Source organism: Brachyhypopomus gauderio, chromosome 20, assembly GCF_052324685.1.
Source record: "Brachyhypopomus gauderio isolate BG-103 chromosome 20, BGAUD_0.2, whole genome shotgun sequence".
Lineage (NCBI taxonomy): Eukaryota > Metazoa > Chordata > Actinopteri > Gymnotiformes > Hypopomidae > Brachyhypopomus > Brachyhypopomus gauderio.
Window position 1 is genome coordinate 9,806,560 of NC_135230.1, and position 18,819 is coordinate 9,825,378.

An 18,819-nucleotide genomic window follows, 5' to 3' on the forward strand; every position below is an offset into this window, starting at 1 on the left:
AATTCAGAATCGAAATGCAAACAGCAATAGAGAATGTATTTCAACAGCAGACTAGTCAAAAAGCAGAGGCTGGAGTCTTTGAGGATTCTTGCAAAATAGTGCTGTCACTCCATGACTGACACCAAGAACATCTCATAAAACCATCAGTGCGACAAGCCTGATGACCGTATTCAGCACCTAGTCTTTTCACTTTTAATATTTAGCACATTAGTGCACTGTGTAGCGTGTGTGCAGGCCAACTATATGATTTTGAAAGGAAGCTTTTGACCATTACATGGTGTTGTGCAAAAGCAGGCATCACCCATTTAAAGTGCAAGACATGCAAGCTTCTCCAGCCTTGTGGGTGAGAAAGCTGAGTGGTGAGACGTACGAACCATACCCCACACCTACCTCCCTCCATCATTGCCATTTTAATAAATCCTTTTTGAACGACAACGGAACACTAATGGCACAGATATGCAATCTAATACTAATAAGTGACGCGTCCAGACAGAACGAGGGGTCTGATGTCATGATTTGTCAGGATCGTCGGTGCTGAGAACGTTTCACAGTTTATAAGAGAACCATGGCAGCATTAGCATGACAGCATTGCCATGGCAGCATTAGCATGACAGCATTGCCATGGCAGCATTAGCATGACAGCATTGCCATGGCAGCACTGCTGCAACCCCTGACTGATGCCGACAGCTGACTGGTGATGTTTGTGTTTGCACTCAGGTAGATTTTTTTTTATATGATACAAGCTGCCCCAGCCATGGCCCTGGTCAAATTTCATAATTATCAGAAATGTCAAAAAGAACTCTTGCAGATTCATTTCTCTTATGTTTTATAGAGCTAGTTCAGGATTTTTTTTTCCAAAAGCAACAAATGGAGGATTGTTTTGGGGGGGTTGGTGTGGGTTGATGCACTTGTGATTTTTTTTGTCTATGAACTATTAAAGGAAAGACAGAGCTTTGCTGTATATTCTCTCAAAATGTTGAGTTATTTTGAAAATCTTGTCTTGACAATTTTCTCACAGTTTTTAAAGTATTTTCCATTTAATCCTCCATACATTGTTTATGACTCTAGTGTCAATGAATGTGTAAAATTTGTTTAATGTTTTTCTTCATTTGTGTATTTCACTTGAATGTTTCTAGAATAAAAGCTATTTGTGTTCATATTTGTCAGTTCCTACACTCTTGACAGTGACTGATATCTAGTCTGGTGCAAGTAAAAATGACAAACCCAACAGGCTTATATTGCTTTCTTTGCCACTGTCCTCATCAAAATCTACTCTGCAATGATCATTATAAACAAGATCATTGCAATTTCTGAAAATAGAATTGTAAATGTGAAATGTATATAGTATAGGAGTCAAATGCTGTGTATGAACTCCCTTTCAACTCCAGGCTGTTTCACCACACTGAACGTCATTATAAGCTTTACAGGCTATATGTTCTGGTCTGTCATGTGGTACTGGCCATGGGCCATACTATAATTTATTATTATACAGTTATCATGTGTACAATGAAAGCTGAAATAAGATAAGTAAAACATGCAAACATGCATAAGACGTGTAAAACATGCAAGATGTATCATAATTTAAATGTCATCCCTGCCTAACCTCTGCCATGTGTTGTAGCCTGAAATACAATGAGTACTGAAATTCATGAATATGATTATAGGTTAAGTGTATGCGTGCAAAGGACAACAGGAGGGATCAGGTATTTAAAAGTCTTACCACAACTCTTTCTTTGGTCACCGAATTATTGTTGCTGATCATGAAAGCACAATCACATTAAATGATGTTGGTCAACCCCTAGAAAAAAATAAAACATTTATTTAACTTACTATTGGAAAGTTAAATTGGAAAATTTATATTTGATCAAGGTACGATCAAATATAAATTTTCCAATTGCTCTTGGAGCAAAACATACTGTGAGCGGTCAGTTTAGAAACATAACAGGTTCTTTCTCTCATTAGCCAAACAGGAGCATTTAACAGCAAACAGTTTAAATTGGTCTAGATCTGCCTTTTCTGAGGAATGGAGGATTTTTTCCTCTTTGCACATCTAGATTATTCCAGATTTTTTTGAGTAAACCCCCCCCCCCCCCCCCCCCCCCCCCCTAAATCATCTGGTGAAATTTTGTTTCCCTAATTAGTGTTTTATCATCTCTTACAATTAGTCTACTGCTAGTCTTCTGATTTATCTGGAATCATGAACTAATTATCATGCTACTGACAAGAAGTACAAAGGAGAATTAGGTAAACCTTTTATGTAGTTCTTACGATCTTAATTTGCATTAAAAAGACATTTCAAGTGAAAGCAGTTGATGGTTTCTGCCATTCATTAAATCAGTGATCATATTTTTATGTGTGTCAAAATCATCTAATTTTATGTTCAATATAAGGCACTTGTTCCATATTCACATGTTTTCATAATCAGCAACGGTCATATGAAGCACACATTTGTTCAAAATCAAACGTAAATGTCAGGTTCCTGTGCAAAAACAATAGTTTATTAGCACTACAATCATAAATTGTTGCTCCTCCCCCAGTCAGACATTTTGTTTCCAGCTCCTGCCTGCAGTAACTCAAAATGGCCACCAACATTGCTGGGGAAAGAACTGCTCTCCTGACTGTAACAGCACTGTAACACACAGGCTCAATCGCTCCACACAGCAGGACAAAGTCCTGATGCATTGGTGCATTCTGTATTCAGAGAACTTCAATACCTATTCATCGTTTCAGTACTTCAAAGATGTCCTTCCTTTATTTAACAAGCATATTAACACAAGCAAATTAGGAGCCTTGCAAAAATATGAAATGTTACAATAAATGCTATGTAATGGAATTATATCCATAATTCCTATGCTGTCCTATAAAACTTCTTAAGTGTTTTGGGTGTCGCAACAAAGCCAAAGTCACTGAGTCATACATTCATGTACATTTACATTTACGACATTTACATGTACAAACTCAGTTCTATCTATTGACAGCACTAATCTATTTATATCTATAAATGAAATATGATATCAAAATGTACATGATGAGACAGCTTTCTAGCTAGCTAGCATGATGACAGTCGTCTAGATAGCTAGCTAATGTTAATTACACAGAGAACTACAGAATACAGCACATGTCCATTTATAATTGTGTTTTTCAATTTATTAAAAAAATACATCAGTGAAAAGTAAACAGCAGCATGTACACAAGAAATAATGACCTAACCTAAAAACACACAAATAAGTTAGCATAGTTTCCATGACATCCATTATAGGTTAGCATGATTTGTGCGTGACTTAGCTTAGAATATTTTAGTTATTAATTTTGGGTTTATGATTTAATCTATGACACAGATTCACAGAAAATTAACAAGTGTCAGTGGGGTGTGGAGAGAGCCATATATTTAACCTTAGGCAGAAGTCCTCAAAAGATGTTTGTCTTTTGACTGGCTGACTAGCTTCTTTCAATCTGGACAGCAGTAAAAGGAAACAGAGGGAACATGTTGGGGGAGGGGTAATGTTCAGAATGTACCATGTGCAAAGTGCTGGGGTGTTGCTTTCAAAGGAAAGAAAACTCTCAGCCTCTAAGTAGATAAAAAGTAGACTGACCTTTACAAACAAAAAAAAGCAAGTTCCCAGATGGATTTCCTTCATCTAAACAATTGAGAAAACGAAAAGGCAATCAACCAAAAGTGCACTGAAGGGTGAAGATCTCTTCTTTTTTTTGTCTGGCATTTGGCTTCCTGCTGATTATTCTGAAATTTTACACAAGTCTAGTCTACATAATTATTGAGCACACTGACCTACCACCATCTGCAGCAGCCATGAAAAAGACATAATGATATGGACTGTTCCATTTGTATATAAAAGGTAAGTAGAACACACAAACGTAATAGATAGAAATCCTTAAATTGATCTAAAAATGTGGATCTGATACAATATTTGGCACCAATCTGGTAAGCATTTACACTAAAAGATGCTCAATTTTGATCGTTATGAATACCACAAGAATCAAATGATACAGTCCCATATGGGTTTATTGTGCCCAAATAGAGGTTTTACCTGTGTCAATGACTTCTTAGTAACAGTGGTAAAGCAAAAAATATACTTCTGTTTCATTTTCATTTTAGCTTAGGCAGGGGTTTTACTAGGTAGCTATATCCTAGTGACACAGCAACAAAAAATAACCAGAAGGGGGAGGGGCAGCTGTGTTTAGACTATACCATTTGCTTCTTGGGGTTTTAACATCAACCAGCACTAATTATAATTTGGCTAAAATGTTTTACTGTGATTGGTCACCACACCGCCTATAGTTGCATTATGTTTCATTGTATTTTTTCTAAATTGTTGCTCCTCCCTCAGTCAGACATTTTGTTTACAGCCCCTGCCTGCAGTAACTCAAAATGGCCACCAGCTTTGCTGGGGAAAGAACTGCTCTCCTGACTGTAACAGCACCAATGCTCTCCTGACTGTAACAGCACTGTAACACGCAGGCTCTATCACTCCACACAGCAGGACAAAAGTCCTGACGCATTGGTGCATTCTGTATTCAGAGAACTTCAATATCCATCGCTTGTGAACTGTTTCAGTACTTGAAAGGTGTCATTCCTTTGTTTAACAAGCAACACAAGCACATTAGGAGCCTTGTAAAAATATGAAATGTTACAATAAATGCTATGTAATGTAATTATATCCATAATTCCTATGTTGTCCTATAAAACTTCAAAACCTATGTTGGTAGCTATGTCCTAGTGACACAGCAACAAAAAATAACCAGAAGGGGGAGGGGCAGCTGTGTTTAGACTATACTGTTTGCTTCTTGGGGTTTTAACATCAACCAGAACTAATTATAATTTGGCTAAAATGTTTTACTGTGATTGGTCACCACAACACCTATGGTGTACTTAAGAGATTATCTAATGAAACATGAAAATGCATTTTTTCTAAATTGTAGCTCCTCCCTCAGTCAGACATTTTGTTTACAGCCCCTGCATGCAGTAACTCAAAATGGCCACCAGATTTGCTGGGGAAAGAACTGCTCTCCTGACTGTAACAACACTGTAACACGCAGGCACACAATTATCCACAATTTGCATTATTATTAGTTGTATTAAGGAAATCACACTATGTTTAATATAGGCAAAATAACAGAATTTAGTAGCACTTCAATACTATGAAAACATGACAGTCACAATAGGCACTTTCACACTCTGAACACAAAAGTACCCCTCCCCCATCTTCAACAAAGCCAGAACAAAGAAATTACAAGTTTCACATTTTTTGACCACCATGAAACAATTTTTGTCAAAAAAAATCAGCAGGAAGTTGTGCAGTTATTCGTGTTTACATTGTGATTTTCCACAGGCTATAGCCTATACAGGATTAGCCATTCAGTGTGGTTCCTGTGGGTGAATGTGCACATGCAAAGAGATACAGAAACGTATGTCTGGTTGGAGAAGAAGCACTAGGAGTATGTTTTATTTCTGGTATTGTGTGATTGAGAGACATGTAACATTAGTTTTTCATTAGTCAGCTGATTACAAAGACAAGTCTTAACTGTACATGCCAATGCAAAAGGTTAGCGCGGCATGATTTGTCACTATATTACTATATTACTCACAATCTTTATCCACAAAGCAGCAGAAAAAATTCAATAAACAGCCAACAACTCCATGACTGTATGGAGTTAATGTATACTGAATACTGAAATTTAACATTTTGTGAATATTCATGGTTTAGTCCATGAATGGCAGTGGACACAGTAACACTGGGAACCTCTGGGAGTGTAATGTCTCAGTGGACATGCCAAGTATTGCAAAAACATAACTCCCCATTATATCACTTCTGCTGTTGATAGATGCTGATTTTGTTTACTTGTTGCCGTCATTAATGGCGACTCATGTTGCTTCGCAGCGGCCCACAGTTTTTTTTTTCAGTAGCGCAGACTGCAATCCAGATGTGCTGATTGTCAGCAACACAAAACGAAATAACTGACCACTTACCACTCAAAATCAAATATGGCTCGGAAATTGGCTGAGGTGTTTAATCATGTGGGCTAATTTAGGGAACTCTGCAATGCGAAGACCCTGTCAAACCAGGATTTAACAACCCTGGATAATTACAAGAGAATACAGTAATGCATTAGTCAAACCCATCAGCAACCTGATAAAATTGTTAACAATATTAATTGTTAACAATATATTTGATTAAATACCATTAGAGAATTTTACTAAGCAGTGAAAATGTTCTAGTAATTAAGCAAATAATAGCTAGCGATCAACTTAAGAAGAGAAAAACAGCTTTGCTCAGTGATTCATACAGCTGCTAGCCAATCAGGAAGCTCTGCTGTAACCGGTTTAGGGCAGTTCAGACCAGTTTTTTTTTTCTTCACTCAGTAAACAAGAATCCCACTTTACCTCTCTTTATTGAATTCTTCCTTCATAAATTTTTCATCCATGGATCGCTTTAATATGCATCTTAAATTTCAATACACTTACTCATGTTAATGAGACCAAGATGTGTAAATAATGATAAGCTTTAAATGCAAATAAGAAATCAGCACATAATCATGTGTGAACTATAGGCTTTTGTGGTTTTAAAACATATCTGAATTAGATGCAAGGACACAATTATGTCAAAGGCTTATAGCTCAAGCAATATTCTTACAAACATCCAAAGCTATGCATGGATTGTTTTATTGAAAGCTTTCATTAATGGTTAAATAATCAGGCCCAGGTTCCAATGTGCACAATGGCAATTGCTCAAGGGATGTTACCCCCCACATGCACATTTATTCCACACTTTCATGCAGTAACCCAAAATGGCCACCAGATTAGCTGGCACACTATATGCTCAGCAGCTGCAGCATACAGGATCAGAATCCTGTATGCAGAATAATTCTCAGTAACGACAGGACACCTTGCATTGCCTATAATCCATGCACTATGGGTAAACCAAAGAACATTCTTCCAGACAGATAACAGCTAACTTCTAGATTTTCGAAGATGATTCCCTATTAATTCAGGAGACTTCTCATCTAGTCTATGTCTGGAAAACCAGAACATCTGACTGAAAGCTATCACACTGACTCTTCTCTCTTTCAGTTTGTTAAGTAGTCTCCATCTTGTGCTCTTCATGTTCTCCTAGCAGCAGTCATTCTTGTTTCCTTTCCCTAGGCATTTAGCCTGCATTCACACATTAGTATTACATTGGCTATTTAGGAGTACAACCCTGCTTGATTTCTGCTCTCAATCTGTTACATCTCATATGAGTATAACCTGTTATCACATTATAGACGTTTTCAGATTTTCATTTTTAAAATACATGTCAGGAAGTTAAGTAAAAGCAGGTCAGACATTCATCCTCCATGCTAATGTCACATCTGCCTTCTGTGATACGGTTGGTTTGGGCTCTGATAAGGCAGGTGGCATTTGTGTTTATCAGCATTTGTTATCGGGATGTTTAATTATTTATGTACAAGCAAAAATTTCTGCGGATGCCTAACATCCACTATTGAAATATAATCTAATGTCCAACTAAAAAGAAAGTTTGCCAAAACATTCCATTTGAAGCACTAGCCCCAAGGTAGTATTATCAAGTAACACCAAGACGTGTGTGTGTATATAATATATATAGATATATATATATATATATAGAGAGAGAGAGAGAGAGAGCGAGAGACAAAGATCTCTGTACATGTACATCTACTTACATATATGGATTTAGCATCACATGATTAGCACTGACCTGCTTTATTATTTTAGTACTTTAGTAATGTTTAATTAGCTTGAATTAAAATTCACAAAAAGAATGATTCATAATGACATGTCTTTATACAGTAAAAAAAAAACCCTGAAGGAAAAACCTAAGATTATAAAAAAATATATTTGCCTTGTCCTAATTTAATCACAGCTACAAGTGGACAAAGAGAGCACGTATGATTAAATGTGGTGACGCAAACCCTCAGCCAGCCAGCACACTGGGTGAGTAAAAGAAATTTACATGGGAGGGGTGTAAAACTGGACTAGACTGTGTCATGTGTTAAACTCAAAAGGTTCACTTCAAACCCTGTGTAAACAGCATGGGAAACTACAGACCTCTGGCATTAGCATTACTAAAGAATAACATCTATCTACATATCACCTGACAGCAGTTTACACTTAAAATAATTGTTTCCCACCACCATCTCAGAAGAAATCATTTATTCAGTATACCTATTACGATAAAAATACATATTACAGCCAAACTGGAGAACATAGCATGGACAGCAGCACAGCCAAACTGTGTTGCAAGGGCACAGTTATGCCCCTCCTCTTTGTGAACACAGTGAATGCAGAGGAGTGAGTGGAAAATTACTGGAGGACGGACTCTACCATTTCAGACAGACTAAGGGGTGGATCAAATTGACCAAGATAACAAAGAATAAAATGTCGTACACTGTAAACCTTGTGCCTAAGGAAACACACTCATTTTATTAGACAAAAGGCCTAAACGTGGTCAAACACCTTTTAGCTTAGGTAATGCCTGTGGAACACATTAGCTTGTTTCTGAATTTAAAATAGCAAAAAAGAAATCTGATCTATGTAATATAAAACAATTAGAAAGAGATGAGGAAAAAAAGTGAAATAGACAGAATCCAGAATCTGGTGTATTCATGTGCCATTGGGAAACATAAGCAGAAGCCTTTAGAGGAGACAGTAACAGAGGTTCACTCAGAGACACAGACTTCTATGGTACTAAAACATTCGTATGGTAGCTCGTAGCAACGTCACAGTTTTGACTAAATGAACAAAAGTGGCAGGAAAACAATTAGCCACAGGCTTAGCTTTACAGTTCAATGATACAGTACAGTGATACAGGGCAAATGATCAGTTTTATCAAATGTTTAAAGGGCATGTTTAGATTTTTGATTAGATTTTTTTGCCTGGAAGATTTGGACGTGCAGCTACTGAATATTAGCTAGAAAACTTTACAATGATCCACTGACCTTGTATCTTAACTAGTGGTGGGACTTTAACGCGTTAATTTCGATTAATTAATTACAGGAAAATTAACAAACTAAAAAAATTTACGCATTTAACGCATGAGACACTTTTGCACCGTGGAATGTTTCTCAGTGCACAAGTTCCAGACATACAGATTATATGGACGCACAATAAGATGAGCATGATGGAGATGACTGAAGAGGCTACGCTGGTGGATGGGAATTTTAAATATAAAAAACTTCCAGATGGAAGTACAAACACAAATAGTGTTATTTGCACTTTATCCAGGAAGGAGTTCGCTTATCACAGGAGCACTTCCACCCTTCGTTACCACCTCAACGCAAAAGATGTTGGGGCTAATGTGCAGGTCAGTAATGATAACTTAGCTGCTAAATGTATTCCTAGTACGATAGGGTGACCAAACGTCCGTATTCCATATCCTGTCCCGGGCGTCCCAGGTTTTTTTTAAAGTGAGGAAATGTCCTGGTTTTTAAATTACCTTCATTGGACCATTAAGACTGATTAAACTTAAATAAGACTGGATTAAACTTTCGCGAGTGACCATAGCGCGACTCCACACACCTCGCGCGAGCAGCGGAGGCGTTTATTGACACGTCACATTATTTGCAGTGTTGTTCGCTCTCTGTGGTCGGAGATAAATGTTTACAAGAAGCGCTACATATTGTGTCAGCTGATGCAAGTTACGAACTGCCGTCCAGAAAGACAATGTTGAAGAAAATCCAGCAGCTGTATGATGAGGAATGGGAAGTAAAACAGGTTATTGTGAAGAGCGCCACAAATGTGGCTCTGACTGGGGATCACTGGACCTCTGTTAGCAACAAGAATGATCTTGGTGTGACAGCTCATATAGATGATAAATGGAAGATCCAGTCATTTGCTTTGATCATGCAGAAGACCACTTCTAGGCACTATGGAGATGCCTGTGGGAGAGGCCTGGGAAATTAAAGAAAAAGTATACCATCTAAAATGGTATTAAAAAACATCATCTGATTTACTTCAATTCTTCTTACTCTTCCAATATCCTGAGCAAAACTCCCAAAATTAAACAACATTTTTGGTCAGAATTACCAGTGTTCTGAAAACAGTTTTCTGCACTCATCTATTGGTCTGTGTAGTAGACTGGTGAAAAATAAAACAAGATGTTGAAGTTTATGCTTATATTCATTGATTCATTCATCATTCAAACTTAAATTAATATTTCTCATGTTAAATACTGAAATGCGATTAATTTCGATTAATTACAAAGCTTCTGATTAATTTGATTAATTTTTTTGATCGCGTCCCACCCCTAATCTTAACTTCTCCAAATAGCTCGATTTATATTAAGGCTATGGTTTCATGTTACATTAAAATACTACGTTATTTTTTAATCCTTATGTGTTAGCAGAGCCGGAGTGGCTAATCGGGAGGATTCCCGATTGGCCGGCTCATGTCAATCTTTTTGGGCCGGATTTGGGCATGAAACTTCCAGGCTGAAAATGGGGCCCACTCTGGCCCTGTGTGTTAGGACAAGGAAACAATTCCCGAAATAGAGAATAACGAATATTTGTGATTTGTTGTAGTCCTCCCTTGTACTTTACGACCTCCTGTGACATTACACTGCATGAAAATATGTGTGCATGAAAATATGTGTGCATATGTATGTGAACAAAGTCAAAAAGACATAGCAACTGGCAGAAAAAGCGTTTGTTAGGAAACTGGGTGCAAAGGAAGATAAAATTGGATATACATTACTGTGGAAGCAATATCAGCGTTCATCAGGTGCTTAATGAAATGGGTCTCCATGCCTGAGCAGCTTCTTTCAAGGTTTAGATCACCATGTGCAATGATAAGTGTCAACTGGAATGATGTACAGTGTGCTGCCACTGGACTCTGAAGCAGTAGAAACATGCTCTCTGGAGTGATGAATGAGGCTGCCCTATCTGGTGGTCAGGTAGACACATTTGGATTTGGAGGGTGCCAGGGGAAAGCTAAGAACTGGAATGAATGGTATGACCAGTAATGTTTGGTGGAGGAGGGATAATGATCAGGGGATGTTTTTCAGGGTTTGGACTAGGCCCTTGGTTCCATTGAAGGATAATGTTAAAGCTACAATATTCAAAAACACTTCAGAAAATTATATGCTTCAAATTTGGGGGAATTCGTTTTGGGGAAGGTCTTTTCCTGTTCTAGCATGATTGTGCCCAAGTACACAAAGCAAGGTTCATAAAGACATGGTCTGATCATTGTATTAAGTAACTTCAATGACTTGCACAGATCCCCGACCTCAACCCCTCAGAAAACCTGGATAAACTGGACCATTGATAGCTAGCTAAGCATTCTCATGCAACATCAGTGTGGACGAGACCACTTGTGACTGAATGGGCACAAGAAGCCTCCCAGAAGAGTGGTAGCAGTTATATCTGCTGGAGAGGGGAGCAATTCTGTGATGTCCGAGGTATTGGATTGTGATGTCCAACAATGGCAGGAAAACAACACGTGTATTTGCTAGTAAATAAAATATTTTTTCCAAAGTCACAACGAAGCAGTATTACAGCATAAATTCATAAAGCTCCTGTTTTTATCAATGTTATATGGTGCGGTCTATTTGGGAGGCAGTTGCCTAAATCTTTGGCAGCGTGTGCATACTCCCAAAACAAATGCTGTCCCATTTGGAAGTTAGAGGTCTGCTGTGATCTAAGGTACCTATTATTACTGCATTTGAAGGCAGCATCACATGTATTCTTCATGGCGAAGCCAATCACGCAATACTGTTCAATGAGAGCACTGTTGCTTCACTTTTTAAAAGTATGTCAGTGAACTGAGGAATATATGAATTATTTTGTTACACAATTGTCTTTAGCTGTTATATTTCGAGTTTCAATGTTATTTATTCTACATGTCATTGCCAAGATTAGCAAGGGTTTGAGTAGTTGCCACAACTAAGGCTGGGTACATGGTGGTTTATCCTTGTAATCTTCGCCACCAATGACTCTTATAATAAAATAAAATGGGTTTAATTTTCTCATCAGCTATAGAAGTAGGGTCTCATGGAAGAACACGAAGGGGAAAAAGCCACTACAACGAAAACTAGAGTATTCATACCTTAGACATGAACTACCCAGAGATGTTCAATAGTTGCAAAATACAAGTCCAAGTCAAGTCATGATTCTTTAGACTGGGGTCCAAGTCAAGTCTCAAGTCAATACCAGGATAAGCTTAGGGACATGAGATGGAAAATAACTATTTTATATATTACCTTGTTAGCTCCTATTGTTGGCCGTCCCCCATTATCAGCCGCTTCCACGTATTGTGCATTTTTTGTGTCTCTTATCGCCAATACCATTCATTGAGAATTAAAAACAAAAAGTAAGCTCCGGTCTTCTAAAGACATTTAAACTTTAGCAAAAAAAAAATAACATCTGAAAACTATTTAAATATCACTAACAACGGAAAAATTTTGCATGCTGAAAAACCATATGGAAAGCATCACTCATTTTCCTTGCGTAAGGAAAGGAATTCGTCTCGGTGTAAAATAATCTTAATGTGGTGGCCGATATTGGGGGGACATCAATCTTTCCTACTCACGATAACCTATGTTGTGATACATCACCAGAAAAGAGGTTGCTTCCCATTTTTCCATAACTCGCACACAGCGTTTGCATAACAGACAAACTTATTCACAAGTTATTTTGGACAACTCCGAGTTGAGAGTCATTAGAGACGAGTTTCAAGTCAAGTCTGAAGTCTTTTTGTAGGCGACTTCAGTGTGACTTTGACTCAAGTCGTTCACTTGAGTGCCGATCTCTGGAACTACCATACTACAGGAGAATGGGAAACAGCTTGCCATTCTCAAGTTTTTTTATTTACTTATTGTACTATTCCAGTCTGTATCAAACTAATATATTACCAAAATAAGGCACAATCTCATAACGTGTGTGAAAAACAAACGTAAAACTTGTTGTTAGGGATTCTTGCAAGTTTTATGGATTTTTAGCCCTCTTGTGACACAAGGACACAAAAAGCAGAAAAGTTTAGAAAACACAGTCATTAAATTTTACATTCTCTCCAATGAAAGGTGTCAATGAGTTTTATGTACCTGTTACAGCTTATGCAGTGTCCATTAGTTTTGGTATCAAAAAGACACAACAACCATTATCCTTTGCTTTTGGTTCCAAATTTCAAATCAGAGGTCCTCCACATAATTCCTAATCGAAACTCTGCCAAATCCAAATTTCCGAACTCAAAAAAAGGGGTTTACTATTGGCATTATAAGCAAATAAACCAGTCAGCTAACAGTTTGCCTACAAATCTAAATCCAGTCACCTCAATCAAGGTTCCTTGCACACAAATGCTCACAGACACCGTGATGTGCAGAACTCTAAAATCTTGACTACTTGTCATGTGGCTCTTCTGAACTGTGCATAAAGTAAATGCTAACTGGATGTCCGGAAATTCTGCTGATCCAGTAATGTTGATCATGAGTTCACACTACTCGGCACAAACTACCGTGAAACAAAATGGGGGTAGTTTGAGGATCAGCTGTCAGAAGAAGTACAATGTTACACACATTTACATGACCCATCATCAAACTATAGCAATAATGAAATTGGCACTACGTCTTAGAGAGAGATAGGACAAGCCTTGGGTGATGATACTACTGAGCATAAGAGTCTTTTTTGTTGCTCATTTATACATTTGGATTTGAATGCTGGCCACCAATGCACACAATGTCCACGTTAAAATATCCCAGTTGATATTGAATATCTGGGAATGATGCACATAAACCAGGGTTTAGTGTTTCTCTGTCTTTTCTTTTGCTCTAAAGCAATCCTGACAAATACAAAATTCTGATGCAGATGATAATTATAGCAGGACTATACTCCAAGTAGGCTTTGGTCAACACCATCCTGCTTCTTAAGAGATTGTCATACCTAAAGCAGACATTTTCCAGCTGCAAGGTGTTGATATTAACTTTTATATTTTCTGGATGGTTTGTTTGGATGATTCATGTAAATTTTTGTGTTTCCCAGAAGGACATTTCATTTACACAGGATATAAAGTCATAAATTCCACAAGTTTACCATGTAAATTTCTTTGCATTTTTTCCAAAGGTTTTCAGACTTTCTGCCACTGGCCTCCAACAACAGTGACTTAAGGTGGCTTTACAGTGTGTGAATGTGATGATTGTCATAGAAGACAATCGCATGAATTTGGTTGAGAGTTGCAATCTGGGGCTTTCTGAGTGCCTCTATCACCAAAGACAGCAATGTCAGAAATTGTTCTCAGTGCAACAACCACTGTGAGGCACATTTAAAAGCAACCAATATGGAGCAGCCTGGAATTCCACAAAACTTGAACATCAATTACAAATCAAAATCAACATAGCGACATTAAAACTAAGCATGTGGTTTTATGGAATTGTGGCAGCAAAAAGAATGCCTTTTGACAAAAAGAAGGTACATATGAATGACAAAACAATTCACAAGAAAATCTTTATTGCACAGACTGACTTTCAGCTCATGTGAACATGCACAGTCTATATATATATATGACTGTGGTCAATTTCATTTGCAGCATCTCATACAATGTGTAATGCTGGCTTTAGACTGGCTTTCCAGCTGTCTGCCTACCTACCTTGGAGTAAACAAAGATGTTTTTGTGATTTTAGATGGTGAGGAGGCCCAGACTATTTTAACGGCATGCTGCATCTCTTCTCTTATATCATTCATTAGCTTTGAAAAAGGTAAAAAATGTACACTCCAAATTATGGGTATCTGGCATTCGACTTTCAAGTAAGTCTATGTCATTACATTTGCTAAGTTATGACTGGCTGATCGCTTTGTAGTGGTATACTAAAGGGTTATGAAGGGTAACATTACCATTTTGCTAAGAAGACCACCCATTGACAGTACATGTCAGTGGTGCAAGGAGAAAGAAATAAACTCTTATGGAGATGTCACACCGAAATATTGTTTGATGAAGTCGAAATCTTATTTCGAACAGCTAGCGACTTAGCTAAACATTAGGGATGCACCAAAAATTCGGCCACCGAAAATTTTCGGCCGAAATGGCTTAAATTTGCATTTTCGGTTTTCGGCCGAAATACTTTCATCACCGAAACAACACGGCCGAAACAATGTGCTGTGATGACGCAAGCAAAAATCGCCTGCACGTGTTTATTTGGATAAAGCTAGCAAAAAAGTTTTCCAGTGATGGCGCCAAGGCAAAGGACATTACACCAAAAATTATGGAACTCGTTGCCTTAGACGATCAGCCGTTCTCTGTCGTAGGGATTTCGTAGGCTAATAAAGCACATTGAGCCCCGTTATGTTTTGCCGAGCAGACGACATTTCTCAGAAGTGTGTTTACCTGAGCTGTTTAATGTTGTTGCAACTCACGTCACGTTTTTATGAGAGAATTTATATTTATCTTTCAGGCCAGTCAGTTATAATTAAATTTAACTCGTATAAAATACATATATTTATCCTCTCGGATAAAAACGGTCTGCAAGCGAGTTAAATTTAATTAGTGGTCGGCCGTTGTCAGCGGTATCGCCGTTAACGGCCCACCACTAATTTTACTTTATAATATGCATTACTGTAATGTCAGTGCTAAATAAATATTTTCAAATCAAATTTTGTAGTTGATTTATTCTTTGAATAGCAATGCCTTGATTTTAGTGAGGTTAGCCATAAATCCAATGTTAATAATAATTGGCATAATGTATTTCGGTGTTTCGGTTTTCGGCTTTCGGCCTTGGTTTCCTCATTTTCGGTTTTCGGTTTCGGCTAAGAATTTTCATTTCGGTGCATCCCTACTAAACATGGATGCGATGGCTGGCTGTTCCTAAAATCACTTTTTTGGCAATGTATGTGCCTATATTAGGGCATTTATAGAAATATCTGAAAGCTTAATTTTGTATCACATAATAAGTCACCTGTAGTGCAAAATGCTTTGACTGGTGTAACTGCATTTCAGTTGCTATGTTACCAAGACATAATGGAAGTCCTTCATAAATATTAGGCTTAGTAAGGAGTGAATAAAAAATATTGTGTGGTTTCAAATGTAGGTACAGTTCTATTGACCAATAAGTCATTAAATGGTACATTTCCTCACTATTGAATTTTCAAGAAAATATGGCAGCCCAATATCTTCTATGGCACTTTCTTAATTCTTGATTTTGCAAGGTTAAAGTTTATGAATGTGGCACATGCTTAAATCATATAAGATAAGTCTACTAAATAAGATTTATTTAGTTGCTTTCTTGTTTGCTTCCATAGAAGTGAATGGACCTTCTTGACAAGCATGTTTTTTCTCAGCACTTCCGTTATATGTTCAAAGAACTGTGGTGCTAATATTTAGATTAAGAAGTCGTGAAATTTCTTTAGCATATTGTATTTCGATTTTTATTGTGATTTTGATTATCTTTTCATGAAGACATAGATACAGCGTCTGTGCCTTTGAAATAGTCACATAACATCTAATTCTTGCAAACTTCCAACTCATGACAGTTTTCTTCTACATAATTATGCAGTTTTTAACATGAGGTTTGTCACTAATGATTCTGAACATTTTTTAATTTTTCCTTTTTTACGTTTTACCAGATTTAGCAACTGACAAGATTTGCTATATTTACCTCAAGTCAAGAAATTGGACGATTAAATCTAAAGATCTAAGGCTCACATAAAACAAGGGCATTATTAGGTAACTGAATCTAAATATTTTAGAGAAAAGAAATTAAATATACAAAAAAATCTGATTTTCTGACCCGCATCTATGTTAGATCTCTCAGCGGTTTGAGGGGCTAAAATAAGTAGTCCAAACTCATGTAGCTAAATGACCCAAGTACGTTAAAGAAGAACATTTTAATACTAAAATACTGAGAAGTAAATATAAAAGTAAACGTGGACACGTTTAGGTTCGGGAGACGGACGAGGCAGGTTAATAAAGTGTTAAAAACTCACCCAATGTTTTTACCAGCCGCGTTTATCACCAGTACATCCAGAATCTCTCAGTAAAAACCTTGTGAATATTGTCGTGTTATTTGTTTACATCCGAAGGTTCGGTTTTTAAGCCGGCGAAAGTGTCACGCTTTTAGCGTAAATAGTCAACGTGGGACGGTGACGGAATTAGATACAGTCACACAAACACACAATTTGACTGACTGTAGACAGTGGGGCTGTGTGTCTCACAGCGGTCGGCGCGAAACAGTGTAGCAGCCGGGCGGTGTGGGCTCTTCCTCTCCCGGGCTGTAGTCGGGAGGGGGAGGGACAATGAGTGAGGGCAAGAATGAGGTAGAGAGAAGATAAGTGCCTCCTACCTGCTGTCGGACATTAGCGAAATATTTGCCCACAACCGATAAGAAAATGAACGAGTTTAAATAATAATAATAATAATAATAATTACATTTGGGAAATGCGACCTTGAACACCACGTTTACACTAGCAGAGAATGTAATTCTGTAATTCGGGGTAATTGCGAGTTCATTGTTCATAGACAAACTCAAAATGCATTGCAAATTAAAATTTAGCTCACTTTGTATATTATAGCCTACTTAATTATCTGTTTACACACATCAGTCAAGAGAAACCGGTTTGTTTCCGCAGATCAACACAGTCTTTATTGTAAGTGCTCAAATGCAGACAACGATATTGCGATAGGTAATTAACGCAGTTTTGTCTTATATGCCATACATAATACTTTTTTTCGGTTTACATATCCAGGGAAAATATGTTTAGCTCAATTCATAGAACCAGTGAACGATTTTTCTTGTGATCGCCCTCAACACAACCCGCTTGGGCAGTGAAACGCAGCCTGCATCTCTCCTCCCCCAACTTGACCCCTCCTTCTCCGGACCGCTGCCTCGTCTTTCTATATCCTCTCGGTACAGGGACCGAATCGCATAGGACAGAACCGTGTCCACGATTAAAACCGCAGTGGAGTGTGTGGTCATAACATCAGACAATCGTCTAATATTCAATAGGTTATCAGAAAGTAGATGAAAAAGACATACATATGTGGAGGGGGAGGGTAATGTCAGATCTTACGAGTAAGGAGGGGGGAAGGGAGTATAGTGGGCGGAGTCTGTTGAGGCACAACGTAAAAAACGGTTTTCAGCTTTGTCTAGATTAGAGGAGTCTGCGTTGTCCATGTTAAAGGGACAGGCGGAGAACCTTTAAAATGTTTTTCCTCCTACATTTCACAAGTGTACCACGCATGTACCAAGTAGACTGATTTCTCTTGAGACTAGTGTTTCAACCTACCATTTTTAGTCAAATTCCTGTCAGAGAAAGATAAATGTATTTGATCTTTAAGCCTAATCTAGGTGACTATAAAGTCTTACAAACAGCAATACAGGGGCCAAACAACTAAAATGAATATGTGAAAATGGTTAACATTTTGTATTTTTTAACAGTACATATCACTGTTAAAAGTATAAAATGTTAACCATTTTCAATTAAATTAAATTTAACACAACAGCTCTAATATGTAATCAGCCATTTTGTTTGTGAAGCTTGTCTCATGTCTGTCCAAAATGTCCACTGTGTCAACTGTAGTTCCACAAGAGACCTCTAGGGGTTTTCACTCTTGCACACTAGGACATTGACATAGGTTAAGAAAAAAATAAGCAATGAAAAACATAAGCAATGAAAGAGGCAACAACAGCGTAGGCTGTCAGCTGGATATTACTTGATTAGCCCATTTATATTCACCTGAATCAATATGCACAAAAGGGGTGTCAATCTTCATCTTAAACTAACAGCACTACAGTGCCAAGACAGCATGTAATGACTGAGCTGTAGATACGTAAAAATAAAGAACGTAACAATTTAGAAAGGTAGACATTA

General features: G+C 37.6%; 1 protein-coding gene across 3 annotated transcripts in view; it reads right to left on the reverse strand.

Moving 5' to 3' along the window:
* atf7ip (activating transcription factor 7 interacting protein) overlaps positions 1–17,206 on the reverse strand; it is a 46,501-nt gene extending 29,295 nt beyond the window's left edge. Inside the window, exons 1-2 of one of the 3 annotated variants that reach the window (XM_076983369.1) lie at positions 16,936–17,206; positions 1,721–1,798 (exon numbers count right to left, since the gene is read on the reverse strand). The gene's annotated coding sequence lies outside the window, so the exon portion shown is untranslated. The remainder of the gene's footprint in view (positions 1–1,720; positions 1,799–16,935) is intronic. The other 2 variants (XM_076983363.1, XM_076983365.1) reach the window with 2 other exon arrangements.
* Positions 17,207–18,819: the final 1,613 nt, after the last annotated feature.